Below are 16,634 nucleotides of genomic sequence, written 5' to 3'. Positions count from 1 at the left end.
CAAATGGTCCGGATCGCATCTGCAGATGCATCAGCGGATAACCTTATCGCCACGGACAAGGGTGTCTCTTCTGTGGTGGTTGCAGAGTGCTCATCTGTTAGAGGGCCGCAGATTCGGCATACAGGACTGGGTCCTGGTGACCACGGATGCCAGTCTGAGAGGCTGGGGAGCGGTCACACAAGGAAGAAACTTCCAGGGAGTATGGTCAAGCCTGGAGATGTCTCTTCACATAAATATACTGGAGCTAAGAGCGATTTACAATGCTCTAAGTCTGGCAAAACCCCTGCTTCAGGGTCAGCCGGTGTTGATCCAGTCGGACAACATCACGGCAGTCGCCCACGTAAACAGACAGGGCGGCACAAGAAGCAGGACAGCAATGGCAGAAGCTGCAAGGATTCTTCGCTGGGCGGAAGAGCATGTGATAGCACTGTCAGCAGTATTCATTCCGGGAGTGGACAACTGGGAAGCAGACTTCCTCAGCAGACACGATCTACACCCGGGAGAGTGGGGACTTCATCCAGAAGTCTTCCACATGATTGTGAACCGTTGGGAAAAACCAATGGTGGATATGATGGCGTCCCGCCTCAACAAAAAACTGGACAGGTATTGCGCCAGGTCAAGGGATCCTCAGGCAATAGCTGTGGACGCTCTGGTAACACCGTGGGTGTTCCAGTCAGTGTATGTGTTCCCTCCTCTGCCTCTCATACCAAAAGTACTGAGAATTATACGGCAAAAGGGAGTAAGAACGATACTAGTGGCTCCGGATTGGCCAAGAAGAACTTGGTACCCGGAACTTCAAGAGATGCTCACGGAGGATCCGTGGCCTCTACCTCTAAGACGGGACCTGTTTCAGCAGGGACCGTGTCTATTCCAAGACTTACCGCGGCTGCGTTTGACGGCATGGCGGTTGAACGCCGAATTATAAAGGAAAAAGGCATTCCGGAAGAGGTCATTCCTACACTGGTAAAAGCCAGGAAGGAGGTGACTGCACAACATTATCACCGCATTTGGAGAAAATATGTTGCGTGGTGTGAGGCCAGGAAGGCCCCCACAGAGGAATTTCAACTGGGTCGATTCCTACATTTCCTGCAAACAGGATTGTCTATGGGCCTCAAATTGGGATCCATTAAGGTTCAAATTTCGGCCCTGTCGATTTTCTTCCAGAAAGAATTGGCTTCAGTTCCTGAAGTCCAGACTTTTGTAAAAGGAGTACTACATATACAGCCCCCGGTTGTGCCCCCAGTGGCACCGTGGGATCTTAATGTAGTCTTGGATTTTCTCAAATCCCATTGGTTTGAGCCGCTCAAATCGGTGGAGCTGAAGTATCTTACATGGAAAGTAACCATGCTACTGGCCCTGGCTTCAGCCAGGAGAGTATCAGAATTGGCGGCTTTATCATATAAGAGCCCATATCTGATTTTCCATACGGACAGGGCAGAACTGCGGACGCGTCCTCATTTTCTGCCTAAGGTGGTGTCAGCGTTTCATCTGAACCAGCCTATTGTGGTGCCTGCGGCTACTAACGAGTTGGAGGATTCCAAGTTGTTGGACGTGGTCCGGGCATTGAAAATATATATTTCAAGAACGGCGGGAGTCAGAAAGTCTGACTCACTGCTTATATTGTATGCACCCAACAAGATGGGTGCTCCTGCTTCTAAGCAGACGATTGCTCGTTGGATTTGTAGCACAATTCAACTTGCACATTCTGTGGCAGGCTAGCCACAACCTAAATCTGTCAAGGCCCATTCCACAAGGAAAGTGGGCTCATCCTGGGCGGCTGCCCGGGGAATCTCGGCATTACAACTCTGCCGAGCTGCTACTTGGTCAGGGGCAAACACGTTTGCAAAATTCTACAAATTTGATACCCTAGCTGAGGAGGACCTTGAGTTCTCTCATTCGGTGCTGCAGAGTCATCCGCACTCTCCCGCCCGTTTGGGAGCTTTGGTATAATCCCCATGGTCCTGACGGAGTCCCCAGCATCCACTTAGGACGTTAGAGAAAATAAGAATTTACTTACCGATAATTCTATTTCTCGTAGTCCGTAGTGGATGCTGGGCGCCCATCCCAAGTGCGGATTGTCTGCAATACTTGTACATAGTTATTGTTACAAAAAAATCGGGTTGTTATTTGTTGTGAGCCGTCTGTTCAGAGGCTCCTACGTTTGTCATACTGTTAACTGGGTTCAGATCACAAGTTATACGGTGTGATTGGTGTGGCTGGTATGAGTCTTACCCGGGGTTCAATATCCTTCCTTATTGTGTACGCTCGTCCGGGCACAGTATCCTAACTGAGGCTTGGAGGAGGGTCATAGGGGGAGGAGCCAGTACACACCACCTAATCCTAAAGCTTTATTTTTGTGCCCGGTAAGTAAATTCTTATTTATTACTATTATTAACAATAATAATAATACATTATTAAAAAAGTATTGCTTTCTGACAAAGTGTGGATAAAATGTTTCTGCCCGGTCTCGAACCGGGGACCTTTCGCGTGTTAGGCGAACGTGATAACCACTACACTACAGAAACTAATTGTGAAAGTTTGTCTTAAACATGCTTTCCAGTACATTATAGGTACCCCTTATGCAGCGCTTCAGTTTTTCATTATTAGTACTGGTTCTTATTGGTGCTTGACAGATTGCTAAGTAGTCCCAAATGTTAATTTCCTATTGCCACACTATGGGGTGTATTCTATTGCTGTTGGAAGCTGCCGTCTTTCTGACAAGACGGCAGCTTCCGACAGATTTCAGTTGGAAGAAGTTTTGACCTATTCAGTTTAGGCTGTTTTTTTCCGACAGGTCGGGAATTCCCAACTTGTCGGAAAACACGTGGATCGGCGGAATAGGCGCTGATCCGCGTGCTTCTGTCGGAAACAGGGGCCAAATACAACAGGTTTTGGCCCCATTTCCGACAAACTCAATCCGACTTTTTAAAAAGTCAGATTGAAGTGAGGAGACGGGGGGAGCGGGGCAAGGGAGGGAGAGAGACTGCTTACTGGCAGGGGCAGCTCAAGCTGCGGTCAGTGGATGACACAGCTCCTCTCTGACATCCCCCCGGCCAGGCACCTCTCTTCCGACAGCACTCCCCGGCCAGCACCGAGTGCAGCTGTGTGGCTCCCTCCAGCAGCTCCCTGTGTTCTCACACATGGGGAGATGCTGACAGCAGCATCTGAGATGAGAGGGAATGGCCAAATCAGACAGTCGGATTTGGCCGTTTATTGAATATCCCTTGTCGGATCCATCCTGACAAATGCATGTCGGAATGGATCCAAATTAATGGAATATACCCCAATGTGGGTGTCACACTTGGGACTGGTTATATCGATGGCTCATGTATACTAAAGCATACCTCCCAACATGACCCTCCCCAGGAGGGATAGAATGCTTTGCTTCTGGACTTCTCTTAATTTATGATTGCCGGCACCTGTGTTGAACATGTCAATGGATTAGAAAGGTGTTTCAGCACAGGTGATGGAAATCATAAATTAAGAGGAAAGTCCAGGAGCAGAGCATTGTGTCCCACCTGGAGAGGGTCATGTTGGGAGTATGCTAAAGGAGCAGATGTGTTTAGTCTTCTAATCCAGCCCATAATACACCTGAGCCTCTGAAACTGTGGAATAATGGGTTTGGCAAAGCCTTTGTTATTATTCCAGGACAGAACCTAAATACTCCTGATAACCACGCCAGTTAGCTCACTCCCTGAATTTAACCTGTTTGATGTTTTGGGCAGGCTGCATCTTTGGACCCTTTGGAAATTAGCATAGTAGATTACCTCTAATGCACCATGTCCCAGCTTCTACAAATATAGCAGTCATCAGTAGCCAAGCTGGAACTAAAATACAAGATACAAAGTCTGCTCATTGTTTCATCCTGCTCATTTTGCTTACTCTTGCCTGTTGCATACCTCCCAACATGACCCTCTCCAGGAGGGACACAATGCTCTGCTTCTGGACTTTTTTCTTAATTTGTGATTGCCATCACCTGTGAGTAATAATGAGTAAGAAAGGTGTTTCAGCACAGGTGATGGCAATCATAAATTAAGAGGGAAGTCCAGGAGCAGAGCATTCTGTCCCTCCTGGAGAGGGTCATGTTGGGAGGTATGTTGTCGCCTGCTCCCATATAGTGGCCTTGGGGGGATGGGGTGCAAGGTGAGTGTCCCTGTATGGTAGGGATGCATGCTGTCAGGTGGAGGGTTGCAAAATGATGTTAACCCTTAGTTCACTGCAATCTTTCTCACTAACTTTGTTTCTTATGTTATACTCTTAATTTTCAACACTTTAACTCTATTCTTGATCTATGTATATTAATAGTTACTTTTTTAACTATATTATAGATAATAGTGTTATAAATATTGTCATGGCCATAACTAGGGTTGTGCGATCAGTGTCACCACACAGAGGGTAAAGGCACTGTGGCGGCACCATTGCCACCCCACGGCCCTTGCTTCTGGCTATCATGGAGCCTGGAACAGCACCCAGCAGCCAGGATCACTGCTGCAGTGCTATTAGAGTGTCCTGTGGATGCTCCAAATGGCCTCCCAGCTGTCTGTGCAGCAATCAGAGTGCCCTCAGGATGCTCTGTTCAGCGCTGCACTTACTGAAGGTGCCAGTGATGTCATGATGTCACATGCGCAACTTCATAATGTTGAGTGTTCATTGGGTGGAGCCACGTAGGGCACATTTGTGCCTTCTAATATCTCTGAATAGGGTTACCACCTCTCCCAGATTTCCTGAATTCTCCAGGATTTAGTGGCAACCCTCCAGGAGGCTTTTCCTCTCTCCCAGATTCTGGGATTCTCCTGGAATAAGGGGACTCCTATTATTCATGTATTCTGTTGATCTGAAACTTCATTGCATTATATCTAGTTCCAGTGGTTGCATAGGGCTGTTTTAGGGCATTGAGCTGTATCTATAGTCATATTGTTACTGTTATTTGTGGCATGATGCATGGCATTGTATGTGTCCAGTACCATAGTAGGGACCGGTCACCTGCAGTGTCTTGGGCATAATATACAGCTCTGCGGATGGTTTATTGATGTTAAAATCCAATATCTGCTGTTCAGTGGGAGCCATTAATTTATCGCAGTGATAACATCATTTATTTACATAAACATTGCTTGGTGTTGGGGGGAGGGGGGGTTGGGATTGGGGGGGTGGATCTCAAGGAATCGATGATGCATGAGGTGGCATCCCTAGCTCTGAATATAGTAGGAATGCAAATATTCATGCTTATGTAGTTATATGGGGATGCTGTCTGCTTAGCGACTGTTGAAATCCTGGCATTCAGGAGGCCGACAGACTGCATCCCGACACCTGTCCATACTTCCTACTCGGTTGGTGGCGTGGACCCACCAGCTGAGTGGGAATAAAACCTGTGGCGAGCGCAGCGACTGGGAATAGAACCTATGGTGAGCGGACTTGCTGCCAGAATTCCAGCAAATGGGTTGCCGCTCTCGGTATACTGACAGCCGGCATCCCGTCTGCTGGGATATTGTATGTATCCTGTAATATGTCATATCTCCCAACATCCGGAGCGACTTCCTCGACCAATAAGGTGGTGGGTCCTATGAAAAGGAGGCATGACTTTGCGGGAGTGCCGCTATCGTGAACCATGCCCCCATTTTCATTACTAATGTCTATCTATGTGGAGAAAGAAAAAAAGCAAATCAACTTTATATAGCAGCACTCATTCCCTAAGTTCTTTTATCATAGCAGATGTACTTTATTCAAATATTTTAATAGAAATAATATAAACTTGGAGAAAGATTCTCAATACCCATATGTGATGTAAGTACCTTTATTATTATCACATATGATGTATTATATGTCCCCTTATAACAGAGGGGACAGCTGAAGTGAAATATTAAAACAATAGAGACAGAATAACGTGTAAGAAAAAAATAAATTTGTGTGTATAGAGATGAATTTAAAAACATGCTGATACGCTGTCTTGATTTATAAATTAATGAATGCCTGTGATTAGAGAAATTGTCAAATAATTTGTTTAATTTATTGAAATAACCACTGACTCCTTTTGGCCAGTGATGTTTGTTCAGGGTTATAAAATGTATCAGTGTTGTAACAATTCTAGTACATTCTCAGTTTTGTGGATCAAAGTGCAACATTTGTTGCTATATGGTAATGCCACAAGAATGTTAGAAACAACACTGCATATATCCGGATGACAGTTTGTCTGTCTATTTATCTACAAATTTAAGGCTGTTATTGCCTTCAGTAATGCCGGTATATGATTGCACGCTGACAAATGGTAATTTGATATTGGGTATTATAAATTACCCCTGTTGGAATGTATGCTCACTAGCCACTACTCCCAAATTGGTATCCTGCTATCACAGCATTACCTAGGATGAAGATTGCAATTTAGTACTGTGCTGTTTTAAGAATAAGCCTGCTTAGACACCTCTTTATGAAATTCTATAAGAGGGGAATATTAGATAAATGTATGCATATTAATGCTGCTGCAAAAATTGCTGTTTAAACATGTGCAGCTAATTCAAGCACACATGAATCTAGAGTTGGTGATTTCATCCTTTTATGACCCCTGTATGGTTCCAGTGATATATGTTCATAATAAAACAGGGGGGAGCATGCCAGATTTTTGAGAGATATAGATGGTTTATTTTATTCTCTTATATCTTAATGTGACCATTTATAGGACCTGTTATTATCTCAGTATCAAGTTGGTATTGCACCGCGGCACAAACATGCACTTATAAAGAACACCTTAGTGTATATTGGAGAGCTTCAAACACGCGGTCTTAGTTTATATGCAATCTTCTATAGGATTTATGTATACGTTTAAATACTACTGCAAGTATGCTGTCATAGATGAACAGTTAATCCAAACCTGTGTAGTTTCCAAATAGATGGTTATGTCATTACATGATCACTGTTAGTAGTTATCCCAGTGATATGTGTTGACAGTAAATCAAGCATGTCAAAATTTTTAAAGATATAAATAGCTTGTTTGGATTTCCCATATACACATATAACAATTCAGGTCCCTGTTACTGCCTGCAAAGTCTGGCTGGTATTACCATGCAGCACAGGTACCCATTAAGAGTTACCCATCTGGTATGTATGGTGGAATTGATTGCAGGCAAGTGGCTAGTACTAAGAGCAAACCCTCCTATCTTCTATATATATTTTGCCAGCATGTATCTATTAGTCTAACAAATAACCCTTCCTAATATTCTGGTATACACAGGTTATTAATACATGATAATATTTCTATTGACAGCGCTCAGCTGAGCCAATGCGCATTTCACTTTATTAAGCTTCGTCAGCTATAAGCCCTGACGAAGCTTAATAAAGTGAAATGCGCATTGGCTCAGCTGAGCGCTGTCAATAGAAATATTATCATGTATTAATAACCTGTGTATACCAGAATATTAGGAAGGGTTATTTGTTAGACTAATAGATACATGCTGGCAAAATATATATAGAAGATAGGAGGGTTTGCTCTTAGTACTAGCCACTTGCCTGCAATCAATTCCACCATACATACCAGATGGGTAACTCTTAATGGGTACCTGTGCTGCATGGTAATACCAGCCAGACTTTGCAGGCAGTAACAGGGACCTGAATTGTTATATGTGTATATGGGAAATCCAAACAAGCTATTTATATCTTTAAAAATTTTGACATGCTTGATTTACTGTGAACACATATCACTGGGATAACTACTAACAGTGATCATGTAATGACATAACCATCTATTTGGAAACTACACAGGTTTGGATTAACTGTTCATCTATGACAGCATACTTGCAGTAGTATTTAAACGTATACATAAATCCTATAGAAGATTGCATATAAACTAAGACCGCGTGTTTGAAGCTCTCCAATATACACTAAGGTGTTCTTTATAAGTGCATGTTTGTGCCGCGGTGCAATACCAACTAGATACTGAGATAATAACAGGTCCTATAAATGGTCACATTAAGATATAAGAGAATAAAATAAACCATCTATATCTCTCAAAAATCTGGCATGCTCCCCCCTGTTTTATTATGAACATATATCACTGGAACCATACAGGGGTCATAAAAGGATGAAATCACCAACTCTAGATTCATGTGTGCTTGAATTAGCTGCACATGTTTAAACAGCAATTTTTGCAGCAGCATTAATATGCATACATTTATCTAATATTCCCCTCTTATAGAATTTCATAAAGAGGTGTCTAAGCAGGCTTATTCTTAAAACAGCACAGTACTAAATTGCAATCTTCATCCTAGGTAATGCTGTGATAGCAGGATACCAATTTGGGAGTAGTGGCTAGTGAGCATACATTCCAACAGGGGTAATTTATAATACCCAATATCAAATTACCATTTGTCAGCGTGCAATCATATACCGGCATTACTGAAGGCAATAACAGCCTTAAATTTGTAGATAAATAGACAGACAAACTGTCATCCGGATATATGCAGTGTTGTTTCTAACATTCTTGTGGCATTACCATATAGCAACAAATGTTGCACTTTGATCCACAAAACTGAGAATGTACTAGAATTGTTACAACACTGATACATTTTATAACCCTGAACAAACATCACTGGCCAAAAGGAGTCAGTGGTTATTTCAATAAATTAAACAAATTATTTGACAATTTCTCTAATCACAGGCATTCATTGATTTATAAATCAAGACAGCGTATCAGCATGTTTTTAAATTCATCTCTATACACACAAATTTATTTTTTTCTTACACGTTATTCTGTCTCTATTGTTTTAATATTTCACTTCAGCTGTCCCCTCTGTTATAAGGGGACATATAATACATCATATGTGATAATAATAAAGGTACTTACATCACATATGGGTATTGAGAATCTTTCTCCAAGTTTATATTATTTCTATTAAAATATTTGAATAAAGTACATCTGCTATGATAAAAGAACTTAGGGAATGAGTGCTGCTATATAAAGTTGATTTGCTTTTTTTCTTTCTCCACATATTTATATATTCAGATCAACAAGCAGCACCACTTGAATACAATTGCGCTGAAATATTTATCAGCACAATATGTTATATTATAAATATTCCCTATAAAGGATCACTAATGTATAATCTGGTGCGGGAGTTTCTCTAACTTGAAATTTAATGTCTATCTATACAATACATTACCATAATATCATTAGGATTGCGTCTCCAAATATAGCGTCACATACCTGTGGCATAATTTGTTGTTATGTACATAGCATGATTACAGCATCAGCATCTAAGTAATGACATTGGTGCATTTTTTACATGTATATCACATTTGTAACATATTATGGTATCTTGTACTCAGATGCTTGTATGCTGTTAATACTGTGGCCAGGATCATCATACCTGCATACCCTCCAACATGACCCGCCCCACTAGGCACAAAATGCTCTGTTTCTGGACTTCCCTCTTAATTTATTATTGCAATCACCTGTAAAGAAACAGCTTTCTTATAATTTAACTAGTTCAACACAGGTGATGGAAATCATAAATTAAGAGGGAAGTCCAGAAACAGAGCATTTTGTACCTAGTGGGGTGGGTCATGTTGGAGGGTCTGTACCTGCTGCTGCTTGCTACATGCCCAACTCAGCTAACTGCAGCTGAGCTAAGGATGGCTGATTTGAAAGTATCGATGGTCTATGACCCATGGTAACTACTTTTACCATCATTGGGGGAGAACCAGATGGTTTCCAGCCATTGATGTTACAGAACAACCAAATTGTTGTTGTTTTTTTTTCTCTTCTTTTCCAAGGTGTTGGGACACGAAGCCTAGTTCTGCCCCTGACACCCGCAAAGCCCTGCCACTGAGCTCTGATTTGCCCGCAGCTTGGGGTATACTAAAGTAGGCGTGACCATCAGAGCATACCTCCCAATATGGCCCTCTCCAGAAGGGACACAATGCTCTGCTCCTGGACTTTCCTCTTAATGTATGATTGACATCACCTGTGCTGAAACACCTTTCTTATCCATTAACCTGTGCAAAACAGGTGCCGGCAATCATAAATGAAGAGAAAAGTCCAGAAGCAGAGCATTGTGTCCCTCCTGGAGAGGGTCATGTTGGGAGGTATGACAATGTGTTGCATAGTACATCCTGCCCTAAGTCGTGTGAGTGTGTCTGCCTCTATGTGCATCTGTGACCATCTGCATTTGTGTGTTAATGTGTGTGATTAACTTGAGATGAATGTGTGATACCCATAAGGACCCCACTTACATGTTGCCCTGTGTTGATAGTGAGACAGCTTCAGGGACTGCTGGGGTTAACTGACCCATTCACTTTCCCAGGGCCGGCTCTCCCACTAGGCAGCTTTAGGCAGTTGCCTAGGGGAGACAGGACCTGAGGGAGCGCCCTGCTGAGGCTGCCTGGAAAAGGCTTACAATAACAATGGCCGCCAAGTGATTCCATATTGCAGTCACCAGCTACGGCTCCACCCAGCACAGGCCATAACTTTGACAGTTGCTGGAGTCCTGGCCGGGGGTGATGTGCAGCACTGTCCTTTATTCCAGGCTCCTCCCAGGCTACTCAGTCACAACTCTGCATTGCAGCCCTCAGGTAAGGTGGCTGCAGAGTGCACTGCCTGCATTTGATAGGGAAGTACAGGAGAGCAGCAGCCTGGGTGGGGAAGGGGGTGTAAATGAGCCAAAGGCATGCACACAAATGGGGGGGGGGGGGGGGGGAGCAACAGCATGCACACAGACAGCGGGAGGGGGGATAGAACCGCAGCCATTTAACAGAGTGTGTATGGTGGGTAGAAGCAGCAGGCAACCACACAGACATGGGAGGTGGGGCGAAGAGAGCAGCCATGCAGCAGATTTGGGGTCGGGAACAGCAGCAGCATGCACATTGGATTGGTCGGGGGGGGGGGGGAATAGAGCAGCTGCCATGCAACAGACTTGTGGGGTGTGTAGGGGGAAAGGCAGAGCCGGCCTTAGGCATAGGCAAACTAGGCAATTGCCTAGGGCATTTGGTATGCTTAAGGGCACCAGCAGCTTCTGCTGATTAAAATGATATGTGGCATGCCTATACTCTGTGTGTGACTGCAGCTGTATCTGCATAGGAAATGCTACATTGCAGTGTATTCCTGGAAATCACTGTAATGTAGCATTTCGGATGCAGATACAGCCGCAGTCACACACAGAATACAGGCATGCTGCATATCATTTTAATCAGCAGAAGCTGCTTGTGCATCCTAGCCACATAGTAATGCAAATAAGATGCATTTTCATAAACAAAGGGCGCCCAACGTTAGCAGAGCTGCCAGCTGACTCATGCCAGGGATCTCCTGCAGAACTAGCGGCGGTGCTAGGGGGGCACCAGCCAAAATCTTGCCTAGGGCATCATATTGGTTAGGGCCAGCTCTGGGGAAAGGGCAGTAGGAAGAAGTTTTGCCTATGGTGCCAAGCAACCTTGCACTGGTTCTGGTCATTGTGTGTGTTTGTAAAAAAATTAAAAGCTAGAGAGAGAAAAGCAATTTTGCACATTGACAATTAGTTCCAAATAAAAATAAACTATGAATATATTCCAATTTTTGATGTTTGCAGCAGGTACGTATATACAGATTTAGCATCATGTATAATGTTAAACTAAAAAGTTTAGAGCACCAACGAAAAATAAAAAATACATTCCCTGACCAGGAATCAAACCCAAGCCGCAGCAGTAAGAGCACTGAATCCTAACCACTAGACCACCAGGGATGCTGCTGTATACAGCTTAATTATTTATGTTACTGTAAAAGAAACATGTAGAGTAGCTCTCAGAAATAATTTAGGAACGTGAAGAGCAACATACAGTAGTTTTAAATATTTCTTATTACAACCAGTAGTCAATATAATGTGTTTGAATTCTGCTGCAAAAGCGATTTCCCTCAAATGTCGATTATACCCAGCCATAACCAGGGCATAACTCGCATAGATCCATTAGTGGATAATTTCTGTCATGCTGCAGGGTCTATTCTATTACTATTATATAGCTGCCTACCCTCCTGCATCCTGCTGGAGACTCCTGATTTACAATGGAGTCTCCTGCTGCCCCGCAAAGCTTAAACTAAGCCTTAGATTCCCTACTGCCTAATCAGGAATCCGGACTGCACATGCACGAGTCCGGATGCAATGGGAATGGGCCTTCAGCCTGGGCTGTAACTAGGTGTGTGTGGAGGGGACACCGCATATAGCGATGCAGGGTAGGGGGCGCTGCTGGCAGCACTTCTCAATTATGTGTTTTAATTACTTAAAACTTGCAGCTTCCCCTCTTTTTGAAGCCCAGCATCTCCTGTCCGCCCGTCTCCTACCTTGACCCCTTCTGTTGCTAATACATATACAACATTCATAAACTCAACTTGTGTGATTTCTTTGTTATTCAGTCACACTGCCCTTTATTACATTTCAAGATGCTGACATACCCGGGATTCAAACCCATTGCCTGTGGCATTGCAGTCAGACAATCTATTCATTGGCCTATCTGCCCTTGCATTGTAAGGTAGATAATTCTAAGCTAGACAATTCTAATTATTTGAAGCTTACCTTGTACTTTGTGAAAAAATGAACAGCATTGCGTCTGAGCAGATCTATGTAGTGTGTGGCTGCAAGAGATTGAATGTGTGGCTGCACATTACATAGATCCAGTAGCTCCATATAGTGTTCATAGGTTTTATGCAGGATCAAATAGCTCCATGAATAGAGTGTTTGATTAGAATTCAACAGGTTATAGGTTTGAGTTCTGGGTATGGCAGTATATTGAAAATAGGATTTTAATGCCTACCGGTAAATCCTTTTTTCTTAGTCCGTAGAGGATGCTGGGGATGCTTCAAGAACCATGGGGTATAGACAGGATCCGCAGGAGACATGGGCACACTATAAGACTTTGAAAAAGTGTGAATTGGCTCCTCCCTCTATGCCCCTCCTCCAGACTCCAGTTATAGGAACTGTGCCCAGGGAGACGGACATTTTGAGGAAAAGGATTAATTTAATTATTCTAAACTAAGGTGAGATACATACCAGCTCATACTACTAACACGCCGTACAACATGGCATTCAACAACAACGCATGCAACGGCATGACCGACAACAGTCACAGAGTGACTGAACTCAATGCAACATTAGCATAACAATAACCAAACTGCAGACACAGCCCGCACTGGGACGGGCGCCCAGCATACTCTACGGACTAAGAGAAAAGGATTTACCGGTAGGTATTAAAATCCTATTTTCTCATACGTCCTAGAGGATGCTGGGGATGCTTCAAGAACCATGGGGTTTATACCAAAGCTCTAGAACGGGTGGGAGAGTGCGGATGACTCTGCAGCACCGATTGACCAAACAAGAGGTCCTCCTCAGCCAGGGTATCAAACTTGTAAAACTTCGCAAAGGTGTTTGAACCCGACCAAGTAGCAGCTCGGCAAAGTTGTTACGCCGAGACTCCCCGGGCAGCCGCCCAAGATGAACCCACCTTTCTTGTAGAATGGGCTTTTACCGATTTCGGCAATGGCAATCCTGCCGTAGAATGAGCCTGCTGAATTGTATTACAAATACAGCGCGCAATAGTCTGCTTAGAAGCAGGAGCCCCAATCTTGTTGGGAGCCCACAGGAAAAACAGAGCCTCTGTTTTCCTAATCTGCGCCGTACTGGTGACATAGATCTTCAAAGCTCTGTCCACATCTAGAGACTGACCCCGCCAAGGCGTCAGTGGCCAAAGGCACCACAATTGGTTGGTTAACATGAAATGATGAAACCACTTTTGGCAGAAATTGCAGACGAGTTCTCAACTCCGCTCTAGCAGCATGGAAAACCAAATAGGGGCTTTTGTGAGACAAAGCCGCCAACTCAGACACTCGCCTTGCAGATGCTAAGGCCAACAACATGACCACTTTCCAAGTAAGGAATTATAACTCAACCTTGCGCAAAGGTTCAAACCAATGTGATTGCAAGAAGTGCAACACCACATTAAGTTCCCAAGGTGCCACTGGGGGCAAAAAAGGAGGTTGGATGTGCAGCACGCCTTTTACGAAGGTCTGAACTTCTGGAAGGGAGGCCAATTCTTTTTGAAAAAAGATCGACAAGGCCGAAATCTGTACTTTAATAGAGCCTAACTTTAGGCCCGCATCCACACCTGCTTGTAGGAAATGGAGCAAACGCCCCAGGTGAAATTCTTCCATAGGATCCTTCTTGGATTCACACCAAGACACATGTTTCCTCCAAATACGGTGGTAATGCTTCGCCGTTACTTCTCTTCTAGCCTGAAGAAGTGTAGTTATGACTTCACTGGGAATACCCTTTCAGGCTAGGATTTGGCGTTCAACCGCCACGCCGTCAAACGCAGCCGCGGTAAGTTCTGATACACGCACGGCCCCTGTTGTAACAGGTCCTCCCGAAGAGGAAGAGGCCAGGGATCTTCTACGAGCAACTCCTGAAGATCTGGATACCAGGCCCTTTTTGGACAATCCGGAACAATGAGGATCGCCTGAACCCTTGTTCTTCTTATAATTTTTATCACCTTTGGAATGAGTGGAAGTGGAGGGAACACATAGACCGACAGAAACACCCACGGTGTCACTAGAGCGTCCACTGCGATCGCTTGAGGGTCCCTTGACCTGGAACAATATCTCTGAAGTTTCTTGTTGAGGTGGGACGCCATTGTAAACGCTGGTTTACGTACAGGACTAAAGCAACACTTTAAAAAGACATTTCATACACTTTAAATGAAGCCGATGCGGCAGCTATACTTAATACACAACCTACGTACCTATTACACCATTAGCGTACAGAGTCCCGTACCGTGTACGGACTTTGCGTACAAACGCCGCGCTGACTGTACAAAGTACACGCAGCGCGTACACACCCAAAGATACACCGTGAACCCTTAACAGCTATCAAACTAAAATATTAAAACCAAAGTTTCAATAGGAAGCGCTGTCCAATCACAATTCAATTAATCAAATCACTTTAATTTCACAAATAGCATATATGGCCATATACAGACATAAAATATCAATTATCAATTTATAAAACTTTAACACAATAATCACACATAGATCATTAGATTTAAAAATCAATTGTTAATCGATTAGTAATGCTCAAAGAAATAGGGCATGCAGTCTTGCTCACTTATGTGGTTAATCATCCACTCAGGTTACATTCAAATAACCTAAAAGCAGTCCCTTAATTGCTGGGTCCAGAGAATGCAGGTGTTCCTTGCAGAACACTACTAAAAGTCCTCCTACCACCCGTAGTAGCAGTTAGCGGGGGCTTTTCAAAACGGGGACTATTATTCCTTATTTCTTTGTCCTAAGACTGATCACTCCTTGCCGAGTATTATAAAAAGTCCTCCTCCCTCCCATATCTCTCTTACCGGGGGGTTCTTGCAGAGTGGAGACTGTTGTTTTTATCTTTAGGACAAATTGAACCCAAGGATTTTTCGACCAGGGAGCGCTCGACCTGCTTACTCCCTTTACCTTTGTGATGTCCGTGCATCAGATGGTCCCAGATCTAACGCAGCCGTGTGTGAGCACTCGTACTCGCGGACTGCTATGCCCGATCACGTGACGCGTTTCTCCGCCTCTCCGTTTCCGGGTAATCAGCGGCTTCCTCAGACGCGGCAGCTATACTTAATACACAACCTACGTACCTATTACACCATTAGCGTACAGAGTCCCGTACCGTGTACGGACTTTGCGTACAAACGCCGCGCTGACTGTACAAAGTACACGCAGCGCGTACACACCCAAAGATACACCGTGAACCCTTAACAGCTATGCATGCGATAGTAATACACTTTAAACCTTAGCAGGGAAAGGAAAACATGACACCAGATTGTATTTAAACTGCTGGGTTCCGACACCACAACATATTATTACTGAAAGGGGGTTACAATCACAAAGCAATACAATACAAAAGAATAATGGCTACAGTCAATGGTACATACTTTTGGTTTCGCCTGCACTTCCCGGTCCGGTCCTCAGTCATCAAGGGTGATGACCTTAAGAGTCTGTGATAGTGACCTGGCATGCAGCTGGCTCTTTATACAGTAGATCAAAACATAATACAATAGACACTGTGTGCTCTTCTTCCATTGGTTCGGGGGTGGGACATATCCTGTGCACCGCAGGTCATTGGTCAGCTCAAGAAGTGGACGATGGCTAAGACTTGAGATGTGATTTCTGTTGTTTGCATCTGAGTTCCCGCCCCATGACCAGTTAAACTCATCACATTAATCCTACATAAATCTTGTATTATTAATAACGTAATGTGCTAATATATGCTAATATTCTTATTCCCACCAGATATATGTTTACGTGACTCTGAACAATATGATCCCACACATGATATGATTATCTATTTCCATCCTCAAGGTATACATATATCCACATATATCCATATACTTTGATAAAGCTAATTATTTATCTTATAACATTCACTATATATTGGTAAGAGACTCAGTACGCAATGGGCGTACGGGGTACCGTAATGGTACGCACTTAGCGTAGCAGACGCTAGGCCGTGGTCGAGACGCACGAGCGGCACGTTCGCTCACGGCTTACGCTGGCTATCGAGCACGCTATAGGCGGCCCGAGCACCGTGAAGCTACGCTACTAGCGTAACGGACGCTGTGCCCACGAGAGGAACACGAGCGGCGCA

At 43.9% G+C, this 16,634-nt stretch overlaps 1 non-coding gene across 1 annotated transcript; it reads right to left on the bottom strand.

Moving 5' to 3' along the window:
* Positions 1 to 2,452: 2,452 nt before the first annotated feature.
* TRNAV-AAC (transfer RNA valine (anticodon AAC)) lies at positions 2,453 to 2,525 on the bottom strand. The gene has a single exon. It is a non-coding gene; the product is annotated as a tRNA-Val (tRNA).
* Positions 2,526 to 16,634: the final 14,109 nt, after the last annotated feature.

Source organism: Pseudophryne corroboree, chromosome 6 (genome assembly GCF_028390025.1).
Source record: "Pseudophryne corroboree isolate aPseCor3 chromosome 6, aPseCor3.hap2, whole genome shotgun sequence".
Lineage (NCBI taxonomy): Eukaryota > Metazoa > Chordata > Amphibia > Anura > Myobatrachidae > Pseudophryne > Pseudophryne corroboree.
This window is presented reverse-complemented; position numbering and strand designations above follow the sequence as displayed.